The sequence below is a fragment of the Malaclemys terrapin genome, chromosome 4, assembly GCF_027887155.1.
Source record: "Malaclemys terrapin pileata isolate rMalTer1 chromosome 4, rMalTer1.hap1, whole genome shotgun sequence".
NCBI classification, from domain to species: domain Eukaryota; kingdom Metazoa; phylum Chordata; order Testudines; family Emydidae; genus Malaclemys; species Malaclemys terrapin.
The window spans coordinates 18,420,088-18,427,931 of NC_071508.1; the positions used below are offsets into that span (position 1 = coordinate 18,420,088).

Here is a 7,844-nt window from a genome sequence, read left to right on the forward strand (position 1 = left end):
TGCTGGGTGGTTTTGTCCAGAGCGCCCAGCGTCGGCCTAACTCCGCTCCCATGGGGGGCGGGAAGGAGCCGTTCTGTTGATCTCAGCGGGCGCAGAGGGAGGCCAGTACTGAGCACATTTGCAAATGCCACCAGGGTCTGAGAAATGCCATGAGCCCCCCAGCGCTCGTGGCCTGAAGGACCTGGTGGCTTTGCAGCTGGCCAGCGTTCCTGTCCCCACACCTGCCAGGTGTGTCTGTGGGTCACGGGGAGCAGGGTCTGTGCACTGCCCCTAAGAGCGTCCTGGAACCCAGATCTGGGAAATGATGGAGGAGCTGCCATGTCTCAAAGTGCTGGGCAGCTCGGCAGCCGTGGAGACCAGAATTCCAGGTGCCCGGCCCAGGCCTCCCCTCCGCACCCCCCGCTTCCTCCTGATGCCTCACGCGTGGAAAGTGGAACCCACCTCCTCCTGCCCTCTGTGGCCTCTGCTGAACCTGCTGCCAAGGAGGCTATTTTGTCTTTGCAACGTGGCCCCTGCCAGCCGGACGCTGAGCTGCGTCCGCACGTTGGCCACCAAACCATTGGAGGAGGTGGAGATTTCCAGTCCCAGCTGAGCCGGGCGAGGTTCGAACCTGCGACCTGTATCTCAGCCCTAGTGCTGAGCCATCGTGTCCCCACATGGCCTCTGCCCAAGGATCCCAGCGTGGCGTAAGCAGGCAGAACCCTGCCGCTGCCAATCCATCCCTGTCTCATTTCACTGGGCCGTGGCTCAGCATCCTAGTGGTAGCTGTGTGGTCGGACGCTCTCGCCATCCCCCTGCCTTGCTGAAAGGGCTGTTGCTGGCCTAATGACCTGAGAGCGACTGGTCTCCTTTGCCACCGGGGTTCACAGCAGCTGCCCTCCGGGCTGTTGCCTTGCAGATGTTTGAGATTGCGGACAGCGTGGTGGGGAACGTCGGCCCCACCCATAACTTCGAGCCCCCGCACTACGACGGCATCGAGTGTCTGGCCATCCAGGGCGACGTGCTCTTCAGCGGCTCCGGGGACAACGGGATCAAGAAGTGGGACCTGCAGCAGCAGGAGCTCCTCCAGGTACGGAGGGGGACGAGCAGGAAGGCCCTGCTGCTGGGCGGGGGGCAGAGAGATGGGCTAGACCCGCAGCGTGCTGTTTCGAGGGCCAGTGCCAGGGTCTGGAGCGAGGACTTAGAACCTGCTGGAGAGTCGCTGTCCAGTCTGGAGCGTGCTCCCGCCATCCTGGGGGCAGAGGATCAGAGAGCAGACACAAGGACCCCATCCCTACGTTGCACATGGGGCCTCCAGGCAATGGAAGAGCCCCGGGGGTTGCAAACGACAGTGGCTGGCAGGGTGGGTCCCGAAGGCAGTTTACAGCCGTGGGCAATGCACGGTAGCCAGTTCTATAGGGCTGGGCCCCACCTGCTGCGGTTAAAGGGCTCAGTGGCCTATGGGGAATGGGGACAGGTTGGTCTGGGGTTAATTAGCGCTCGGCGTTGTCCCTATTTCTGACCCCGGTGAGTGTGGCTGTCTGGTCTCCGGGCGCCACAGGCCGCGGTGCCTGGCTCTCCAGGTCAGTGGTGACGCGCTGCAGTGCGGGGATAGCCTCCGGTGGGTCTGGGATAGAGCAGCAGCCGAAGGGGGCGTGCAGGCCGGTGCTGGGAGGCAGGAGGTCTGGCTCTGCCATGAGACTTGGCTAACATTTCAGAGGCCTCCAGTGATTTTTTTTTTTTTTTTTTTTTTAGTGGTGGGGGGCTCTCTTTTGGAGAACCTACCATGTGCCCGCCCGGGGCTGGGTTGTTCAGAGGAGCTGGGCACTGTGGGAGTCAAGGGGAGCAGTGGGGGCTCTGCCCCTCTGAAAATGGGGTGGTCGGGGTGTCCCCCAAAATGGAGCTGCCCAGAGCTAGTCACCATTTGTGGCTGTGTGACCCTCCCCCACAGTCTCTCCCCTATGAAATGAGGCTAATGCTCATTTTTCTTCCCACTGGAGCGCTGAGGATTGATGGCAGACAAATAATTAGAGAGATGGGGGGTGGGGGGGAATCTCTTTTATTGGACCAGCTCCTGTGGGTGGAAGGGACAAGCTTTCAAGCCCCACCCTGGAAGAAGAGCTGAGTTTGCAGACTTGTCCCTTCCCCCCCTCCCCCCACCGAAATTGGTCCAATCAAAGAGATTCTCTCCCCCATCTTGTGTGTCTCGTATCCTGGTTGCCAGCTCGGCTTGGATTGATTAGAGCTTGGAGATCCCCTGGTCAATCCCAATGAGCAATTGTCTCCTGGGGCGGAGCCCTCTTCTCTCCTGCTGAGCTGCTTCTGTAGCTCACCAGAGTCCCCTTGTCTTGAATTCAAATCCTCGGCTGCTGCTTGATGAGAAATCGAGCGGAGCTTAAAAATTCCAGCTCTCAGCCACGGTACAGATGTGGGGGGTTTGTCTCAGCCCATTACAGAGCCAGCAGCCAGCTGCAAACCCAGCATCTGGCTCTGGCTGCTGGCCTGACCCTGCCCTGGAGCTCAGGGGGCAGTTTGGGTCTTGATGGCCCCGGCTGGCAGCGTGGATCGTGGGCGCTCACTGGCTCTGCCCTATCTCTGTGCCTGCCAGCAAATCCCCAACGCGCACAAGGACTGAGTCTGTGCCCTGGCCTTCGTCCCCGGCCGCCCCATGCTGCTGAGCGCCTGCCGCGGGGGTGTGGTGAAGGTCTGGAACATGGAGAACTTCTCGCCCGTTGGGGAGATCAAGGGCCACGACAGCCCCATCAATGCCATCTGCACCAATTCCAAGCACATATTCACTGCTTCCAGGTGAGGGCAGTGGGTAGGGCTAGGCCCCTGCGGCATGGGAGAGGGAGGTCTGACCCCCAACTCCCCCCAGTGCAGCAGAGCTGCAGGAGCTCTCCAAACCCACTGTTGCTCCCCCCATGTGGCAGGGCCTGGAATGGCACTGGGAGCGAGGGATGGGAACAGCGCCGGAGCCAGGCTGCAGGCGGTTTGGTGTGGGGCAGCAGTCGGCTGCAGGGCCCCCAACCCCTCCCCATCTAGCCTCTCCTCTCCTCCATCTCTCAGCCATTGTTAGGTCGCCCCACAGTGAGGCTCTTCTGCCCCATCCAGTTATGCCAAGCGCTGGTCCTGCCCTGCCCCGCCATGCTTTTGGGATGCTCTTGCCAGCTCCTTTGATGTGCCGGGACTAGCCAGACCTGGTGCTGCTGGCCCTGCCACCCTCAGCGCAGAGAACGGACTTCCTGCCAACCGGGCACCAGCTCCTCCTCGACGGCGCCTTGTGCATCTCCAATGAGAGCACCACCGCCCCCTCCTTCCGCTCCCCGGCCCCTGTGCACAGCCCTGGCCCCCAGAGTGGGTCCCCGGGTTCACAATGTCTCTGGCACCGTCTCTGATCTCCTCTTTTCCGACCATGTCCCTTTTCTCCTTTCCTTTCTCTTCCCCCCCCCCCTCCACCCTCTGTTTCTCTCTGTGCCGCAGTGACTGCCAGGTAAAGCTATGGACTTACGTGCCTGGGCTCACCCCCTGCCTTCCTCACCACATCCTTGCCATAAAGGGGCATGCCACTAGCCTGCCTTGACCCTCCTCCTCCTCCTCCTCTCTCTGGCTCTCACCCCCTCTGGCTCTCTCTCCTTTTCTTTCTCTGTCTCTTCTCTCTCCGCTCTGGTCTCAGCTGCTTCTTAACAGTATGAGATTCTTTTGGATTTTCCCCCCATGTAGAGCTCTTTGCAAGAGGAGACTGTCCTCTTGCCTGCCCCCCCCCTCCCAGTCCCCCAGGTGATTGGATCCAGCGGCCAGCTCGGGGCTGCATGGGGTTTGCCCATCTGACTACTGCTCCTCCTGGGCCACTGCTGGGGGGGATCCCCGCCCCATCCCCATCCCCCACTGCGTCACTGGCCACTGCCAGTGAGGTGCCACTGGCTGAGCCTGCGCTCTGGTAGAGTGCCCCGTTACTGGCGCTCTGGGGGATTATCCCGCTGGCAGGCAGCTGGGCGCATCTGCTCCCTCCTTGCGCCGGTGCCCGCCCGCTTGGGGCACAGCGGCCTTGCTCTCCTGGGCTGCAGCGTGATGCATTTGGGGGCGGGGGAGTTGGGGGCAGGGCGTGGCCTGTAGCTGATTGTACTCGCTGTGCTGCCTCTTCCAGCTGGGGCAGGGGCAGCCCCCGGCCTCACTTCCTCTCTCTCTTCCTTCCCCAGCGACCTGACAGTGAAGCTCTGGAGCTGGAGAAGATTGCTGAACGGCCCGACCTAGGCACTGGAAAGGCCGGAGCCAGGGGGACTGTCAGGCTCCCTGGCGGGCCCAGGCCCCAGCCCCTCTCCCTGGCTGTGAAGAGCTGGGAGCGGCCTGGCCTGTGTGTGCTCCAGTTTCCAGGACTCTGGGGTGACGGCGTCTCAGCTGGGGCTTTGTGAACTGCCCGCTTCCACGGCTAGGGGGCGTCGTTCCCGTCCAGCCCCACGCTGGGTTTCCATGATGCAGAGGGCTTTCTGCTGACCAGGGCGTGGCCAGGCAGTGCTTCGGGACATGGCCTTGCCAGCCACGGGGAGGCCCCCAAGCTGAGAGACTCAACGGGATCATTCCAATCTGTCCCGCAGCCCGTTCAGCAGCCCCAGATCCTGGATGTGCGAGAGGGATCCTGCCAGCTGCATCCTGCTGCTGGCCTCTGCTCCTCCTGGGTGCCTGGGGTCTCATTCCTTCTGCAAGCGGGTGCAGGCCCCTCTCCACGCTTCGTCGTTCAGCAGAGCTGGGATCTGCCGGCCGGTACCGAAATACGGAGAGGGCTTGTGTGCTGCCGACCCCAGCCTAGCACCAGCAGGGTGCATGGAGCCCCGTTCGCAGCACTGGCTGCGGTACCATCCTGGAGCTGGGACTCACTCTGTCCCATCTGCTACCATGTGTGCTGCAGGGGCAGGGCTGACTAAGGTCTAGCACCCTACGGCTCACCCCTTTCAGGCCCCCAATTAGCGGTTAGCACCGTAGAGCCAGAGTGCTAGCCCGGTTCCCACTAATCACTGGTGACAGGGCACAGTGTCCACTTCAGAAGCTGACTCCTTTAGCCCCCAAAGCCTTGGGGGAAGCCTGTGGTTCCGACAGGTCCCATCCCTTATGCTCCTCAGGACACAGTAGTAACCCCCCTTCTGAGGGCCCTGTTCTGCAGCCCTTATGTTGGGCAGGGCCGTGGGCCTGCAGCAGGAGACTGCTTGGCAGCGCTCCCCAGCATAAGGGTTACAGACCTGGGGCCGCACTACTCGGAAGGTGGAGTCTCATGAGCAACGGGGTGTCCCAGCACTGACTCTCTCCCAGGACCCTGTTTCCTTCCTGGTCCTTTACACTCAGCCCTTCCACCTCCCGCTGACCCCCATTACAGGTACGATCCCCCAAAGAGCACAAGGGTCAGTTTTTTCTCTGAGCTGACAGCGTCTCCCATGCCACCACCCACTTCAGCCCTAGAAACAAAGTCACTTGCTTTAAGATTCCAAGGCAAAGTTTCTCTCTGGCCAGAGCTGGGTTGTGGGACCCAGGGGAGTAGGACAAATGGCCTTCATCGGTGGCCTCTTCAAAGGCAGTGGGCCATTGGCACTGGGACTGACCCAGAGCGGGGCTCGTTCCACCCCTCCCTGCCATACCCCAAAGTTCCACCCCGCGATTCTTCTGGTGCCCAGCCCTGCAACTCTTAGCTGAATTGTCCCATGCCTCACCCTGTTCGTCCAGGGGCTCCTCCACCTTCCACTACAGCCCTGCTTTACCCTGGGACAATGCCCAGCCTGGGGTGTAGTCTGTCTGCATGATCCCCACCAGGCACTGGCAGGAGCACTGCTTTACATTAAGGTTCTTTTGGTGATGGGCTAACCTTACCCCTGTCCTGCATTTCCAGTGTGAACAGCTGTAGATGGAAACCCAGACAGTAGAGATGGAGCAGGACTAACCGTGGTCACTTTGTCTAGCCCTCACCCTGTGTCTATACTATAGAAGTGTTGCAAACAGCAGGTGCATTTTCCTGCCCGGATAGGATTTTGGAGATGTTAACGCTTGCTACGGCTTTCTCGCTGTATGGGTTGTGGGATCCATTGGAGCAGTCTGTGTTCTGTGTTCAGGAGAAGATGTGTAGATCTTTTATACCCTGATGTATTACTGTAATTACAATTATTTAATCAATAAAATGAATAAAAGCATTAAAGTACATCAAAAAACATCAAAATGAAACAGAGGATTGCTATGTACAGGGTGGGAGATTGCATGTGAGTGATGTTCGTCCATCGTTATCGATGAAGACCTCAACCACTCATTCTTTCGATGACCGGGCTCTGTACGTCTGAAGATGACTGATCAGTCCGATTCGGGCGTGGAACGTCCTGTCACATGTGGGGCAGACATGTAATGGCACTGTCGATGATGTACAAGCAGCTCTGGACTTGCGCAGCTCACGCTTTTTTTCAGCCTCAGCAATTCGCCTCGCCTCAGAGGTATTACTGCCTGTGTGAATGAATGTATAGCCACAGCCTGACTGGGACAGCTGTCCTTCATTAGCAAGGCGAGTTTCGCTAAGGGCTGCAATGTCAATGTTGTAGCGTGCGAGCTCTCTAGCGACAAGTGCTGTTCTTCTCTCCGGTCTATCTGCCGTGATGTTGTCCAGTAACATGTGCACATTCCATGTGCCAATAGCGATCGGTGTCACTCTAAGTTTTGTTTTTATACGATCGCTTTTGTGGGATCCCCACCAGCTGCGGTATGCTGGCCAGGGTAAGGTGAAGCAGGCAATGTTTAAGGCACCTTTTCTAGCCCCCTCCTCATTCTACGGAGGTGAGCAGTGCAATCCTGAATAGGGCTGCTCAGTCGCTCAAGAAGATGCCGAGCTCCACTGCTGCTTCGGTCAGTGAGGAACGACCATTATGCCTGAGCCGCCTATGTGCAGGTCCGCAGCTACAGCTCCCAGTGTATCCACACCTGCTGCTTCGTCGCTCGCCCATCGCCACAGGACTTGATATGATGTAATAGGATACGATATTATGTCGAGACTTGCGCATGGATTGGATTAAAGTGAGGGAGAGTTGCGCGACGTCAGCCTCACTCTCTCTTCCCAGTTCCTATCTGTATCCAGTGACAAGAACAGAAGTCGAGACGGCTGGAGATAGGGCAGGGCGCAGTGGATGACCAGGACGCCTACGTGTCTTGTTGTGCTCTTAAGCGTTCCACAACGCTTGCTGTCATCACCTTCCTGACCATTGAACCAGGTTGCCTCAGTCAGCCAGATCCAGCCTTCGCATGCAATGGGTAGACAGGCCCTAACTCACAGAGAGTCTCATACTCATCGGCTACCCTCACCTGGTTTAGCCCACCGGTCGAGACGGTCTCCGGGGTGTGGCCGCTGTCACATGCTGAAAGCTACTTGGAGCCAGAGGTGAGAGCTGGGTATTGTCAAGTGGGGACCAAAGTGGATGAGCTACTCCTAGGAGTATGACTGCTCCCCCATCAGAGGTACTACCCCTCCCTGACAACCCCATGTGAGTAGATAACCGCTCGATAGCTTTCATCACCATATAGTTTTTGACAGGTTACCACACCCCATCCCCATTGCCGGCGCCTTCCCCATTTTTCTGTGTTTTGCCGGGGGAAGGTTGCGTGCTTGTGTTTTGACATATTTAGAGAAAAAAGTATGAAAGACTAGAAAGAGAGGCTGTAAGGGGTTTGCAGCTCCCTCCCCGTCCGTCTGCGCAGGAGACAACACTAGGGTGACCAGACGTCCCAATATTTAGGTATTTGTCCCGCGTCCCGATTGATCTTCGGTCGGGATGCTGCACTCCGCTTTTTTTTTTTTTTTTTCCTCCGCCAGCAGCACTCAGCTGTTCTCGGCTTTTTTTTTTTCT

The 7,844-nt window shown here is 58.6% G+C and overlaps 1 pseudogene; it reads left to right on the forward strand.

Annotated features, from left to right (window-relative positions):
• Positions 1-5,330, forward strand: part of LOC128835690 (kinesin-like protein KIF21B) — a 52,706-nt pseudogene extending 47,376 nt beyond the window's left edge.
• The last annotated feature ends 2,514 nt before the right edge of the window (positions 5,331-7,844 follow it).